The sequence below is a fragment of the Prinia subflava genome, chromosome 20 (assembly GCF_021018805.1).
Source record: "Prinia subflava isolate CZ2003 ecotype Zambia chromosome 20, Cam_Psub_1.2, whole genome shotgun sequence".
Classification (NCBI taxonomy): Eukaryota; Metazoa; Chordata; class Aves; order Passeriformes; family Cisticolidae; genus Prinia; species Prinia subflava.
Genome location: NC_086266.1, coordinates 3500978 through 3518644, shown reverse-complemented (window position 1 = coordinate 3518644; position 17667 = coordinate 3500978).

The following is a 17667-nucleotide window of genomic DNA, read 5'->3' as shown; positions in this document are numbered from 1 at the left end:
AAAATACACTTTGAGTATTAAAATGTGCACTGAAAAGGACAGAGAGCAGGTAGGTAAAACATCAGCTCAGAATGGAATTTATGAGTATGTAGTGGCAGCTTCCAGAACAGCTGAGATTCCCAGCTGTAAAGATCTCTGATGCAAGATGAGCTTTATGGAAATTGAGGTTGTTTGGTGAAAAATTAGCCGGGAATAGTTCTGTCTCCTTGTGCCAGGAATAAAGGTGCTGATCATGCTAAACTGATTAGATTAGTGGTCAGATTGCACACTCTAATTAAGCACAAGAAAAAGTCAATTCTATTTAGGTATCAGAGAGAAGTTCCTGACTATTAAAACTTAGTCTGGGAACTGTTTTCACAGACATTATTATTGATTATTCCAGTCAATACCAAAAAATCTTTCTTAGCAGTTGCTTTACCCACCTGATCTCACAGAATCACAGACCACATCACTGTAATTATCCACTAAGCTGCAGGCTTTAAACACACCGACTAAAACCTGCAAATGTAGAGGTTCACAGATTTAATTTGTTCTGATTACTGCCTACATTTTTTTCCTGATGAACTAATCCTCCACCATTAAGCCTCAACCCATATTTCTGGGAAGTTTTATTTCCTGTATGCCTGCCCTTCTCAAGCCCTTGATGTTTGATACAGCTCCTTTTGCCACATATCACCTTTGCAAAATTGCTAATCAAGTTTTTGCTCTCATTACTCCCCCGATGACTCATCTCTTCCACCAAGCCATAGGGACATAAAGAGGAAAATGATAGGCAGCTTAAAATAAAAGAACACTCTAAAAATGCCTATTTATCCATATACTTTACTAAAGTCTGGCTGTCTGGCTTAGATTTTCAGTTGTGGCATCAGTTAGAAGTTAAATGTTCCATGGGATAAAGACCATGCCTCCATTCATTAAGGAAGTGCAGACCTTGAGTTCATTCAACCATTAAGAGAGTCAATGAAGTAATTTACTAATCAATTAGACATCAGCGAGCTCTAATGCTGGGCTGAACTAAACTACAGTTCAGATGTACCTCAGACTTAGTTAAACAATTACCTGCAAATTCTTCCTTCTCGGAGTGAACATTAGGGCAAGTGACTGACAAAATGTTAATTATGGCTTCTAAGCCATTATTTTATCCTTCATAAAGTATTCACAAAAAACCTAACCAATCAGGGTAGCAAAAGGAAGAGTAGGAAGAATAAACAGGACACAAAGAGCATCACAGAGCTAAGCAAATACACAATGAAAAACTCTGTTATTCCACTTCTTTCTTTTCAATTTATTGTTATACAGATTCCCTGTAACCTGATATCAAATCACACACTATCTGGGATATGCTGTTAACTCCTTTCCAAGAGCTTTTTCTGCTCCCCTCTTGTTTGAAGGGAGTTTTTAGTTTCACACAAACCCTTCAAAGTAGTCAAGAGTAAAATCCTTTATCTGCGAGAAATGATTGCCATGTACAACCACTTTAAAATTATGAAAATAAGACACAATTATGAACAAAAAAGAAATTGTGTATTGCCATCAGCCTTAATAAAAGGGATTCTCAACATAATACAGAAGCTGGGATGTGGTAAAGATGGCACATTTTCCTGCTCTCCTCTCAGAAACCTGTTGGGTAGGTCACATATTTTTAAACAGAGATTTGAAAATATTGTATGTGTGTTTAATTTTTTCAGGTATTTCTGTCTCCAGTACATGACCATCAGTGGCAGGGCCTAAATAGGAAAGATAGCCAAAAATCATCCCAAAATTTGTATGTCACGCCTCTGACAGGACCCTTTCTGGGATGAATGGAACATATGGCAAAGCCCTAATCTCAATTTGTCTAAATGTTTTGAATTACACCTTGACAAAAGTGGTTCTTTATTCCTCTACAGCATCTGCCAACAGACCACACACATTTCAGCAGTTTCTTGACATTAAAATTAAACATTTCCAAACAGAACTGACTTCAAAATGGAGCTGAATCCTTCTGTGGCCTGCCTGTCCAACCCACTGAGAAATTCTAAACAGCTGCAAGAAAATCACCATGAAACGTTCTGCAGTGAGGACAGGAGCAGCTTTCCTCTCTCTATTAGGTAAAGATTTGGAAGATTTTACACTAATTGGGGACCCTGTGGCTCCAGCAATTACAATTATACAAGGACAGAGCTATTTTGCATAAGCCCAGCTTGTTGTGCATGGTGTCTGATGCACCCTGGCACAGTGCAGGATTCACTGCTGGGCATTCCATGGACACCTGGCAGTCCGGGCTTCCAAGTACCAGGAAAAGCCACCAAGAGCTATAAAAAAACAGGATAGATGACATCCTGCATGCTTTTTTTCTACAGGAAATGGTATTTAGCAGTAAAATATGTGAAATCTCATTTTACAGCAGACTGTCTGGATGCACCAGCCAGCACTGCTGGCTCCAGCTGAGCTTGGAGGACCCTGTCCCCTCCTGGCTGGGGACAGCAGTGTTTCCTCCCACTGGCCAGGATGATTCCATCTCTTCCAGCAGCTCACAATGAAATCATGGTGTTGGAGCAGTTTAAAAATGCTTTTATTGCTGTGTGGCTCTTTCCTCAGAGACACAGAGGGTTTTAGCCAATGTGGCATCTTTTACAAAATGTACTGTACTGATCCCCTCTGCAAGCTGCCCTTGCAAAGTAGCTGCAGCTTGCTGGAAACTCTTCCTAAAATCCACTGGAGGGGTAGCATTCATCTTTGTTAAATTAACACGAAATCAAATCAAGCCAAACTCCAACCAGCTCTGTCTGCCAAGAGATTTCAGAGGGCTGGCATCTCCAGGAGAATCCAAATGGGCTGCAGGGATGGCACAGCTCTGACTGAACCCGAGCAAACCCCAGGTGAGTTTTGGAGCAATGAGGATTTGTGGATGGGAAGTCAGGACTGAGGAGGGAATACAGAATGTCACCTCTGAGGGCACAGGCAGCAGTCCCATAGAGTGACACAAAGTAAAATCACTTTCCACAGGGAATCCTCACAGATGTCATTGCATAAAGATCAGTGGAGAAGTGCAGCTCTTCTTAATTGCCAGCAAAAAGATAAAAATTGACTTATCCAAAGCCTCACTTATCCCTCCTTGGTGGCATCCCTTCCTTTTGCTAGATAATTTGTTCTGTATAATTCTATTTTTTGTTTAATTTTGCCTTTCCATTGACTCCCTGAATTCTCAGCCCAACTGACTGATCTCATTAAAAAATCAAAATATAAACCTGGAACCAGGTATACCATTGTCTCATTGTCTGTGTGGGACATGATCATTCCCAGTGAGGCTATTCTCTATGTGATTGCATGCTAAATAGAGATGTAATGGCTTCATTTTATAGGATTTCCTATCCATGTCTTTCCCATATTTTTTTAATCTTAAAGGAAAGTTTAAGTTATGCCTTATTAACTAAATATGCAAAACACACGTACTTTGCAATGGTTCTGTATTTGACACTCCTAAAATATTACCAGTATTAAAATACAAATTTTGATTATTATGGCTATGGATTTCAAAACTGGCTACTACAATTATTTCTTTAATGCCACCCTAAGGCACCATGCTGAGAGTAGTTTATAGCATTTAATTTCTCTGGTAACTATCACATCAGCCGTATAACTTATGAAAACAGCACTCGTAGAAATGATGAAGCAGAGACTCCTCCAACTCCAGGAGCTTCATCTGTCCCTGCAGGATGATATCCAGTGATTGTATGCAACGAGAAGAAAACAGGATTAACTTTTCAGCCTGCCTAATGTAAACCACAGCAAACACCAGAAAACCACACTGAGCACCTCCATCCCATTTTACAGCTGGAACTGGTGATGGATGTTGGTGTCTTGAAAAATAACAGGGCCAGAGAACTGGATTCCCAGAGCTCCAGCAGAGGTGCTTTATTACCTGACTCTGACATAAAGAAAAGGAATTACAGACTAAACAAAACATTTTCAAACCTGCTGTGGAATATATGTGTTTAATCCAGCCCCACATTAGTCTGGAATAGGGTCAGGATATTCATTAGATTCCTTTCTGTTTCCAGTAGCAAATAAAGGATACATTAATTGGTTCCATCAAATAAACTTCTCATGGATTCAGTCATATTCTCACTGCTTTGTCATTCTGCTCACAATCTCACACTGATTTTGCCACGGGAAGCTCAAAGGTAAAAGAAAAAAGAAAAAAAAAACTCCATTAAATGTATGGGTCTCTGACTGCTACAAATACTCTGCTCTGCTTATTCTTCAAAATTCATTGTCACAATTTATCACAGCATTTAATTTGATCCACAGGTGATTTTTTTTTTAAATTTGGTTTGGGTTTTTTTGTTGTTTTTGTTTTTGTTTTGCTTTTTTTCTATCTGACTGCTGAGTTAGTCATAATTTGGATACTTTGGATGAATTTTACTTTACAAATATCAGATTTGCACAGTGACACATGCATTGAAAACACCTCAGAACATCTCACACTACCCTGATGGAAAACAAAAACTCTGTTACTTCCATATGCAGAGCTCTCATGCAGCTGTGTCATTTTGCACTCTGGCAGGACAAGAAAATTCTCGTGCATCATCTTGATTTGGCCAGTGGACAGCTTAAACTTTGAAATACAAGTCTGAAATTCTGCATTTTAGAATGCCAACATCACTAATTTACCCTTTCAACTACTGCAAACCCAAAGTCCATTTGAAGGTGTGCAACTGAGTGTTATGTGGGGTTTTTCCCTTACTTTCTTCCTAAAGAATAAAATCCTTTCCGAAATTACTTGTGGCTGAATACTTTTATTTAAAAACAAAATATCTGTAATTATTAATTATATTTCACAGAAAAATGGCTATTCTGTTTAGAGGGTTTGCTTTGATTCATCACATAAATTTGTGCTCTTTTGTTAGTTTTCTATATTAATACAATGGTCCATGCCTACTACAGCTAATTAGAACTTATTAAATAACATTCCTTTAACTGAGGTGTTTAAAATACTCCTTTTTATTTAAGTTTTTTTATATTGTGTTTATATGTTTTTTATTTTTGTTTATATGCTCCCACATTCTATTTTTATTTACTTTAAATTACAAGTTCCCTTATTTGTTCTCTCAATTCCTGATGCTTCAGCTAAAAATAGAAATTTTTTTTTTAGTAGCTAAAAATCCTAAGAGTAATTAAGGATTCTTCATCCTCCTAAATTATTCTGTGTGTGCTCAGCTATTTGGTGTTACATTTTAGGACCAGCTCCAGTTTGTGGATCTGTGCAAGGTGGGCTGCAGAGCAGGAATGTGTTTCTGTACTTCCCTGAAATGAGCTGTATCTCATAATAAAACCAGAGGCCTTGGGTGGAACCTGATGTTCAGGGGATCCAAAGAGGTAAATCTTGCTGATTCACACAAACTCTGCAGTGCCTTATTTATGCCATTTTGTGATGAAGGCCTTGAACTAGCAAAGCTCTTCAGGACGTGCCTAATTTTTAATTCAATGGAAGCATTCATCTGTTTGAAAGGCTTAAATGCTTTGTTGAGTTATGACCCAAACAAAGTGAAAAAGCAATGAAAAAAAAAATAGAGAAGCATAAAATTTCCTCATGCTGTAAATATTCCAAAGCTCATTTTGAGAAGCTGCAACCACCACTGGCTGCAGGAGCACTCACGTTTGTGCTGGTGGTGAAGCCGGGCACACAAATTTCCCCAAATTTCAGATTTCCCCTCCCTCTCTTCCCCAAGGCTGTGGATTTTTGTGTCTCACGCTGCATTTCTGTCTGTTGGGGGACACCTGTGCTTCAGGAAAAACTCCTGAGAGAAGAACTGAGCCAAGAGGAGATCCTGCCCCCCTTGCCACCCTTCAGAGATAATCAGCATGCAGGGAAATGCTGCTGTGATGCCCAAATTAGGACATCTGGCCAGGAAAAGAAGAGTTCCCTGTTAGCTTTCCTAAACATCAGCCACACACAAAACTATTCCCCAGACTCCTTGGGTATTGTACTCTTCTCCCTCAAAAAATCTCAATGAACTCCCCCTGTGATCTTCCGTGATCTCTCATTTCTTCAGTTTTCTACAATCATTTGTAGCTCCTCCATTTATCAAAATATTTTATTTTCTCTCTTTTGTCTGTGCTTTCTCTCTTTTCTTTAGTTTTCTGCAGCCATTTGAAGCTTCTCCATTTATCACAATATTTTACTAGTATATTCAATATCAATACACGTGATCTTACCCTCTTTAATCATGATTTTGGATTTCATTTTGAGTTACCTACTTTATTCTGACGTGTCACTTTAGATTAATTTGTTATGCTAAGCACTCGCCAAATAAATAATGAGCTTTCAAATGAGTCCATATGTAATAAGGTAAGGATTTAATTATTCCTAACACTATTAACATTTTGCTATTGTATCAGGGTCACGACTGAAAATATGATGGACACTTCTAGGATTGCCAAGAGCTCAGTCTCCCTCTTGTGAGCCATTATTGCTGCCAAGGCATTGGCATCTCCTGGTTTGTAATAGTGACAGAGAAGGGGCAAATGTTTCAGAAATCCCTGGAACCAGACATTCTCAATTTCAGTACCAAGCTCAAATCATTGTGAAATTCCTTCTTACTGCTGAAAACTCACTTTGGAGAGGAAAAAGAGAATTCAGAGCATAAGATTACAGAAAGAGAGGGTTTTTTTTCCTTTTTATTATCAATAAATATCTTTGAGTTAATTTTGTTTCCTATCTGATTGTCTTGAAATCAATGACAGCCACAGAGGCATTTGGGGCTCCACTGAGCTGAAGATTCTGTGTGGATTAAAGGTGGCACAAAAGGTGGTTCCTGTACAACTGCAGATGTGACAGGCATGAGGGAAAGAGGTGCACAAGAGATTGAGGTGCCACCCTGCCAGAGGTGTGTGGGAAAGGGATTTATGCATCTTCTCCAACCCCTAAGGCTACATTTGCAGCTATCAACAATAAATCAACAGAATATCAACATACAACAACATATCAACAACATATCAACAACATATCAGCAACATATCAACAGAATATCAACATACAACAACATATCAACAACATAACAACATATCAACAACATATCAGCAACATATCAACAGAATATCAACATACAACAACATATCAACAACATATCAACAGAATATCAGCAACATATCAACAGAATATCAACATACAACAACATATCAACAACTTATCAACAACAGAGTATCAACATCTGGGCCAAGGCAGTTTGGTGTAAATCCTTCTGGGCTTTTCAAAATGTGGGCTGTCTCCTGTGATTGTGTCAGATCCTAAAATACAAGATTGTTCAAAAATTCCTTTGAGAATTCTTTCCACAGCACTGTTAAAAGGTGGAATATCATTTTCTTGTGCAAAAACAAAAATGCAGTTCCAAGGATTTGACTTTTTTTTTCCTCAGTTTTTCTATTGCCATTTTGCTGATAAAAAATGAAACTGAGGTTTTGAGAGTACAAGATTGAAAAAAAAAAATCTGTCACTTGCAGACATTTCAGAATTTCCATCCATAATTACACAGTCAGCTCTTCTCCTTATTCTATCTGCACCATTAGGAATGGACAGTTGGAAGGAGCCACTTGGAGCCCAGTCCCTTTTTCAATCCCTGAAAATAAACAAAAATCTAGCAGGATCAATATCTACATGTCCTTGCATAACAGCAGGCAGAAAGTATTTCCAACACCTTGGAGAAACTGAGAAATGAATGTCCAAAACACACAGGTGCCATGAGGGAGCTTGAGGGAGCCACCAGCATTCCCACCAGCAGGAAGGAATTTATTAATGGTTTTGAGACCACACTGCCAAGGTTACCCACTGTCAAGTGCCCATCTGTGTCCAGGAATTTGGAATCTGGAGACTCAAAACAAATGTCCTGCAGAGTGGCACGGCTCCAGTCCTGATGTGTGAGTGAATTCCTGCACCTGCACACACCCTGGGCACAAAGGAGGTGACAAATCTCTCCCAAAGGACAAAGCTCTTCCAAAATCTCTCCCGTGTGTAAATGCTGGAGCTGAACACCAACGTGTGGCCAAGGCAGCAGCGAGGCACAGCCCTGCTCCAGGGCATGGGCTCTATTCCCAGCTGGAACAGAGGCAAAAAGAACATTTCCAGTAGTCCAATATCAGTGTTTACTCATGGAACATGGTGTTAATGCAAGTAGCAGACAAAAGAATTCTGCTCAAATATTTCTGTGCTTTTTGTATCTTTTATAAACTGTTTTTAACTATGTCAAATAAACCAACAAAAAGCCTTATCAAACTACAGGGTGTTCATTATTTACCTTGGTTCTGTGGAATTGTGTTGTAAAGCACACTGTTAAAAAAAAACCTGGTGAGAGGGGTTGACCCAAGTAATTCCCAGTGCCCACCAAGGTTTCTCTATCACTCCCCTCCTCAGCTGGAAAAAGGAGAGAAAATATAATGAAAAGAACATTGAGATAAAGGCAGGGAGAGATCTCTTATCAATTACTGTCACAGGCAAAACAGACTCAGTTTGGGGAAATTAGGATAATTTCAAATTATCACAGTCAAATGAAGGTAGGGAATGAGAAATAGAAACAAATCCCAAAATAGAGAAAGGGATAGGATGGGATTGTGTCTGACTGCACTTCACCTGGAAAAGTTACAAGGAATAAAATAATTCCATGTTCATAGATGTGTCCAAGCAAGAAATAATTACAGTGTTACAGGTGAGCAAATAAAATATAAAATGTAGGAGAAGCCTTGGTAAATACAAACGGAGATTTTGATTACTCAGAACTAGGCTGGAATACATTAAAGAAGATATAATGTGGGTTTGGTGTGAGATTGCTTTGGAGCTACTCAGGTTATGTGTGAGTGCCTGGCATTAATACCAATATTAATTAACATTAATTAGTATTATTGCCCTGCCTAGGAAGCAGTGCAGCAAAAAGTAGGAACTATATAAAGGTAATGAAAAATCTAAAGATCATTAATTTCAGTCTCAGTACAGGTCAATCTCCCAGGCTCTTGCCTAATTTTAGTCAATCCTTACTTGTGTAAATCTCTCACTAACTTCAAGAAATTTCACCTGAACTGGAGCAAAACCAGTAACAAGAGCTGGTCAGAGATTTTTTTATCCCATCTGGCAAAATGTGTGATACATTGCTGTGTGGGAAGTAGCCACACAAGTGAAGGATTTAAAAATCCACAGTGCACAAAACACCTTTCAATCAAATCAGCTGTTCTTTCAGAGAAAGTGTCTAAAATGGTGGGGTAAGACAGAAAAAAAAGAGGCAGGAACTTCCTTTCCAAAATAAACTCTCAGGAAGTTATTACCAGTTGAAGCATAAAAGGACTAGAAAGATCACACTTTATTTATTACCATTAGCAATGCATCTATAGTGTAAAAATAATCATGCTAAATGGAATTCTCAGAAGAGAACCCATGAATATCATATCAGAGACACTTTGGATGAGATGGAAAAATCACACTAAGGAATACAACAGGATGAATTAAAATTAACTTAGCATAGGTTAAAAATAGAAAGGCAAAAAACAAACAAAACACAAACACAAACAAACAAAAAGAAAATGAAATCACACTTCACAGTTTTATTTTCATGTGATAAAATCAGCCCATAAGGCATCAAGGGTGAAAATCCCAGTGAGAGCCCCCCTTTGGGGCAGCAGCTTTATTCAGACCCAGCACCTGAGAGAGAAACATCTCAGCAGCACTGGAGAGGAGGAACTGGGAGGAAGGCCCAGGAGGAAGAGAGGGTGGGAGTGAGGTGTTTTAGGATTTTTTGGGTTTAATTTCTTGTTATCGTATGCTGATTTAGCTGGTAATAAATTAAATTAATATCCCTGAGTCAGCTCCATGTTTTTTGCTGTGATGATGACGGAGGAGGGATCTCCCTGTCCTTGGCTCAGCCCACGAGGAGCTCGGGGTGTTTTTCTCCTCCTGTCCAGTTGAGGAAGGGCAGTGATGGATTGGATCTGGTGGGCTCCTGACATCCAGCCAGGGTCAGCCCATCACACTGACCCACAGAGCTGTGACAGCACAAAACCAACCCTCAACAGACACGAGAAATCATTTCCTCCCTCTTTCCATATTAAATGACTTTTGGTACGATTGCTCTCTATTTTGACTTAAGGAGGAATGTACAACAGTACTTCTGGTGTCTTCACTGCTAGAAGGCAAAAGTTTAAATAGCTTTTCTACCCTAACATAATCTATTTCTTTTCAATATTAAAAAAATTAAACTACATGAGGTGTATATCAAAGTTAGAAGGTATTAGTCCAAGGGAGATATTCTGACTTGGGGAGGTCAGAAATTCTTTTCAGCAGTTTGACAGAAAACAAACTGGTTAATAGTTGAGGCCAAATTTTATAGAAGCTGGGGTGTTACTTTTAATTACCATACCTGATTTATTTGCCCAAATAAATATCCTGCATGATATAATGCCCTAGTTATGTATTTCTCAGTGTCTGGGAATCAAAACAAGTCTTGGAGGTCACTTACACTTGGAGGTTTTGTTCTGTCATTATACACTCATAAAAGTTAATAGTCCTTGCTGCTTGCCTGAGTTCAACATTAAATTCTAAGATGAGTTAAGAGAACGTGTTAATTACTGTTCATTACTGTAGGAGTTCATGTGAAGCTACTTGGAAATTACAGTCAACAGAGATGATGGAGAATTTGCTGTGTTGGGGTTTTTTTTTGTGGGGGGTGGCATTAAGAGGGAAGATCAGAGGGACAGTAAAAGCTGAGCTGTCAAAAGTGAAACTTTTTGGCAGTATCTGTCTTGTTTGATGAAAATTTAATGGGAAAAAGATTTCTTAGTCTCAAATGGGGACTGATTTCTCTCATTTTGCCAGGACAATAAAGTCACTTCTGGAGGTAAAGTGACTCACTTCAGTATGAGAGGTTTTTTGGTTGAATATCTCTGCTTGATTTGTGCTAGGTGTGGAATCTCTGCCAATTTTCCTCTGTGCTGAAAGCACCTGCAATCAGCAGCAGGTTTGGAGCCATTTCCTCAGGTTTTATTTTCTGTCTGAAGTTTTCATTAAAATACTTCAGAAGGATCTGTGTTCCTACAAACAAAGATAGATCTTTAAGAGACTGAAAGGATTAAAAGTCTTTTTAAGGTCTGGTTTTAAACCTGAGCAGGAGATGGATTTCCTACCTCCATTTTTTTTTTCCAAAAACCTCAATATTAATATTCTATTTTAGCACAGGTCTAGTCACCATCTCTCTATCTTTCTATGCATGAAAAAGATCTGACTTGGAGGTCTGGAACTTTTTGTGACCAGATTTTTAGACATATCTGTGTGGTAAGAGAAGATATAGAACTGGAGCCTGAATATTTTAAACAAAACATGTTCCTGAAGATTATTTCAGCATTTTACATCAAATAGTTGCTGGCTTCGTTAAGCAGTCATTTTTTGTACATGAAGAATTCTGTTGGTTTTCATCTTCACAGGTCAACTGAAAATTATCTCTCAAAATAAGAATCAAATGGAGGTACACAGGCTCCTTATTCAGGTCTTTTTTAGGATATGGTTTTAAACTATTTCTGCATAGTTTGTGCCATAGAAAGAGAGACAGGAGGGCAGGATTTCAACTCCATCTGACAAACTGTAGATAGAGGTCTGAATAAGCAGTGATTGTGATTTAATTTTCAAAATAATTTACCAGCAGGTTCATGGGTTAAAGAGATAAGGATCTGTTGAGCTGATTTGAGTTCTGGTAAAGAAACTTTAATTATCCCATCTGAAGGATGTTAAGCTCTCTACATTCAATACTTTTTCAGTTTTGCTAATGTCTGTACCCAAGGTAACCAGGGATATTTTATTTGTGTATAATAATGCTTTTCTTGAGCACAGGAGCAGTGGTGGATACTCCAGAGAAAGATGTTTGAAGAAAGGAAAATTAAATTATCAGCCTACTTCAACACATGATCATTAGAGGTGGCTGTGGGAACATCCCAAACTGTTGAAATATTGAAATTCCAACAGGCTTGTTGAAATCCTGATATCTGCAGTGCTGGGGGTGAAATTTTCATTGGCTTTATGGCCTTTGAGACAGGCCTGCCAATAAAGGAACCTGACCTCAGCTGCACCTATTGGCCTCTAGAAATCAGACAGGGTGAGTCAGACAATATCAGGTTATTGTAATATCTGTTATTGTTACTTTTTTGAGTCAGTTCAAATTAAATGAGACAGTATAAAAGCAGTTAGATAAAACACAGTGAAAGAGACTTTAGTGGAGATGACAGTGTTTAGAAGGAGAATGACTCTCCAGAAAGATGTAATTTCCATTTTTTCCCCCTAAATTAATTTTCCCACATCAAAGTCCTCATAGGCTACCTGGGGAATTAAAAGATCTGAAATAATGTTATCTTTTAACGAAGAATAAAAGGAAAACAAAGAAGAAGCATAATTATGAGCTAACCATTAGAAAGTTCTTAGTGCTAATATGCAGCAGAGGTCAGAATACTCATGATTTATAATCGACATCAAGAGAATAGAAGGCTGCTAAGAAGGGAGAGAATCTGCACAGATAATAGCATTTCCTTCATGCCCATGACTTTGTCAGTGAACACAATAAGCTGATTCATTAGACAGACCTATTCAATATAAATCCACTTAATATTAATACCTGAAAAGGTTTAAAGGGTTTTAGTGATCACCTTACACAGAGCTCTTGTTAAAAGAGGGAACTGTGCCCTGTGTCACAGGCAGAGCTCAGGGAGGTGACAACGAGGGACAGACAGCCTTGAGCAAACAGAATAAACCTTCTCCCCAAACAGGGCACACAGAGCTATAACACTTGCTGGAGTATACAGAGGTTATAAAGATGTAAAAAAATGTATATTATATTTCAGTCCTTTGTGTTGCAGTGTAATGGAGCAATTGCAGTAGGTATCATCTCTGTTAGTGCTAAAAGGAAATGTCTGTTAGATCTTTAACAGGAAATTATTTTGAATTTGTAATGGATTGACCTTTGCTGGACACCAGGTGCCCACCAAAGCTGCTCCTTTCTCCTCTCTTCAATTAGACAAGAGAGAGAAAATACAATGAAAAACTCATGGGTTGAGGTAAAGACAGGAAGAGATCATTCAACAGTTCATGGGAAAAGTTGATTTGACTTGGGAAAATTAATTGAATTTATTACCAATCAAATCAGAGTGCAGTAATGAGAAATAAACTCAAATATTAAAATACCTTCCCCACACCCCTCCCTTCTTCCCAGCCTTGAGTTTACTTCTGATTTCTCCACCTCTTCCCCCAGGGTGCACAGGGGAGGAGGAGCACTGCCTGTGGTCACTCCACCACAGATTTTTACATTTTCTATTTCTTTTCTTTGCTAATGGTCAGGTTTCTGATTATCTACACTCAACACCTTCAGTGGTGAAAGCTGCAAGACTGTACAGAAATTATCTCTGAAATTGTTGGCTGTGAAATTTTTGTCTCTGAAATGCTGAGATTTTGTAGGCAACAGCAGGACACCTTCAATGAAATAACACCAGAACAGGTAAAAACTGTATGCAAAAGTTCCATTTGTATAATAACTTGATTGCTACCAAAATCCCTAATGAATGAGTAAATTGAGTTCAGTCAAATGTCCAGGGGTTTATAGTTAAAGAACTACATGCACACAGAAGATTAGGGATGATGGATTGATTGTTTGTTAACAAATAAAGTGGGATTTGGGGAATGGAGAAGAAATATAAATATTCTGAGCAGAAACCAGCCATGGCTGTAGTATAAGAACAGCTTTGAATCCAGCAGGTTTCATTCTTTGAAGTCAGGGTTCTTTAGGGTTCAAAAGCCCAATTCAAAGATGAACAGAATATTTTTAAAAGCTTCTGTGACAGTGGAAAAGACAGCAATATTCTCCGAGTACCAAAAGCTGGAAGTGAGAAAATATCTGACAGCAGGCTCAGGAAACTTCGAGTGGCTCCACTGAGGTGTCACAGAGAATCTCCCTCAGTGGTGCCCAGTGACAGGACAGGACACAGAAATCCACTTAAACATAAAAAAAATAAAGATTGTCTGCCAGTAGATGAGCCCAGAGATGAGAAGAGCAAGTGTTGGCATGGCAAAACACAAGTAGGACCTTTGAACCTGGAAGAGTACCTTGCCATTTTTCACAGACTCACGGAATTAATGAGGCTTTTAGAAATCTTAAGAATGACCTTTGGTTACATTAAAGCTTTCAAGCAAGATATATTTGCAATTTATAAAAGTCAAGCAGTGCCATTGGGGAGAGGAGGGAGAAAGGACAGTACGTGGCTGTGGCAAGGGAAAAAAAAAGGGTTTTTTCTAGATTGGCAAGATGACACATTTGTTTGATGAATATTAAATTAATATCATTAAATATGTGGCAAAAAACAACTCATGTGCAATTGCAACTAGTCCTGGTTCAGTAAATGATGCCTTTAGTGATAAGTGTCTGTGTTTTGAGAAGTTTGGACCCTGATGGTTGCAGGGCCCAAATGTTCTGAAGTCATATTTTCCTCTGTTTCACATATTTTTGTTTAATTGCTTTGCAATGATTGATTTTATAGCAGCCTCATTCCTTCTCTTTGCATTGTAATTATCATTCTCGAAAGGTTAATTCCTATTTTAAATGTATCATGACTTGCTGAACCAATGTAAAATTTCATAGAAATGGAGTGCATTTAGCAAAATGTGGAGAAAAGAACTCACAAAATCGCAGAAACTCTTATTGTAGATGTGCAGATTGAAAACATCCTCTCAACATTATACCCTGGCAAAGTCCCCTCAGGAGCAGACTTGTTGATCTTTTTAATCCTGCTGACATTCAAAAAAAGAGTATATTCTTGTAAATAATATTTTAAAAATATTTCTGTAGGGGAAACACATTTTATAAAATGCCTATGAAATGGCCAACTATTCTTTTTTTATTTGTATGGGTATTTTTAACTTAAATTTATAGCTTTTCTTTGGTAATATTTTTAAAGAAATATTTATAGTATACTCTATGTTAAAACTAAAGAGTTTTTAAGAATCATATATTGGTTCCTCAATAGTACCTTAGCAGTACTTTGCTGGTATAACACACTATTAACATCTTCAGGATCACTGACATAAAATTCAAGCTGTAAGGAATAAAATCTCATTTTTCCCCCAAAATTCACTTCAGGGATAAGTGCTGCAGTGCAGTGGTCTCCTTGACTTTGTGGTATAAATTATGCTTAACTAATGTAATTTTTTTTTGTCCTCAGTTTGAAATGAAGCAACTCTCAAATCCACTTAAGAAAGTATTAAATGGGGAAAAGAAAGACGTGTAAAGCTGAGATTCATACACTGCTTATCACCTTCTGTTTTCTTCTCTTTCATGTATAAATATATGAAGGTCATTACTTAATTGGAAGGCACAGAATTATTAAGTCATTAACACAAACATCAAACACTCACAAGTGTTGAAACCCTTTTGTGTCTCCAAACACAAAAGCAGCTTTTTTTTTCCCTTCTAAATTGAAAAAGAGGTGTCAGACAGTGGAAATACATAAATAAATAGGTGCTAAGATTAGGATGCATAGAGATCCTCTGCCGGAAGAAAAGTCGTGCACACTTGCAAAATTGTGCTAAATCCTTGTGCAATAGCTAAATGCCAAACAGAGGTAGAAAATCATGGGTTGTTCCATTAAAGAATTTAAAACACTGTCCAAGAACACTCAAATCAAATCCTTTGCTGCCAGCACCAGGCACTCCACATTTCCCCAGGCTGTGGGGGAGACAGGAGCGATGGGTTTGGGATGGAGGGGGATATTCTGATTTTCTGATGGTTCTAACACTTCTCTGTTTTCCTCCCAGAGGAGATTTTACATCTCACAACTGCGAGGAACCCGCCAGAACCAGGCATTCACTACTACTTCTTTGGACCTTCTCCTAAAATGACTTTTTATTATCCTCTGAAAAGTTTCTGCTCCTCACCCTCATGAGAAAGAAACACAATTAGACCTTGGCACTGTCCAGAAAGGAGCACAGGTCAGATGCTGACTCCCAGTTCTGCACTGGAAGCAGATTTCATTCTTCATTTTTAAGGCTGCTCAAAAACCTGCTCTGTTCTACCTCTCGTGGTTCCCAGCTGCAGCATTGCTCTGACAGTGCAACCCTCATCTCCTGCTATTATATTTTTATTTTCTTTAGGGTATTTAATTTTGTCATTGCTCTGACAGTGCAACCCTCATCCCCTGCTATTATATTTTTATTTTCTTTAGGGTATTTAATTTTGTCATTGCTCTGACAGTGCAACCCTCATCCCCTGCTATTATATTTTTATTTTCTTTAGGGTATTTAATTTTGTCATTGTTCTGACAGTGCAACCCTCATCCCCTGTTATTATATTTTTATTTTCTTCAGAGTATTTAATTTTGTCATTGTTCTGACATGCAACCCTCATCCCCTGCTATTTTATTTTTATTTTCTTTAGGGTATTTAATTTTGTCTCCCATGTTTAGGGGCTCTCCATCAAACTCCAGAGGTCACCTGGAGCAGGTTGTGCATAACCAGGAGTGCTGGCTATGCTGGACAAGATCTTTGTTCACTCAGCCATGCCCCTCATTAGCTGAGGTGTAATTAAATATAAAGGCCAGATGACAAAAGGTGTGTTCCTCTGATTCTGAGCTCAGCCCACACTGATGTTCCTTCCTGCACTGATGCTCTTCTCACTTTAAACAGCTGAGCCTCAGAATCTCCTTGGATAAACTGATCATCTCTAAGTGGATTTTATTCTCTTCAGCAGACAGATTTCTTGAAGATTTTTTTCAGCCTGACTGAAAATACTTTCAGATTTTATAAAACTAAAATTACACAGCGATTTTCAAGTTTTTTATCTTATGGCTACTATGTTTCTGCAGAAATTTTAAAACCAAGTTACTTCAGGGCAGAATTCTTTAACTTCTCTTGACTTTCAACTTGTGTTTGGGTTTACAGGAGGATTTACAAACCTGGAGCTAATATCACTTTTAATGCATATTAACCAGAAATCTTCTTACACTATCTGCACCTCCTAGTAAAAGCTGACTATTTTTTATAACCCCTCAGCAAAAATTTAAACAATGGCACTGAGTTTCACACAACTCAGCACCTTTGCAAGGATTAAATTTGCTATTTAAAATTTAAAGCGAAGAGCTTAAAGCCTCTGATATATTGAAACATTTAAAAATAAATAATTACATTTTTATACAGTTTCAGTAGGAAGCAGCTCAGAGTAAAAAATATATATATTTTAATAGATTTGTCAGAAGACATGAATCTAAACCAAGTTCCTGTCCAAGGAATAGAAAGAGCAAGTTATTAATAAATCTGTTTAGTTAAATTCTAAGTGCTCAGGTAGGTTAGAATAGATTTCATTCTCAGGGGGGTTCAGATAAAGGGGGAGGCATTAAAGGTTACCTGTGTCCAAATGAAGAAAGCAGCTCTGTAAATTCAGATGACAACATTGTATTTTATGTTACAATATTTTTTTTTCCTCCAGCTGAGTGATCAGAGATGAAATTGGTTAATCTCAGTATTCCAAGAGTCAGAGGGGATTTAGTGTTAAAAGAAATTGTCTCTGCTACCCTGCCTGGGGTGTGGTCAAATATATTTATTAAAATCAGCCTTAGTGGGACAGCTCTGTTTCTTTCCTTTCATTTTTGTCAGCAATACTCGGAATATTAGTATTTCTTATT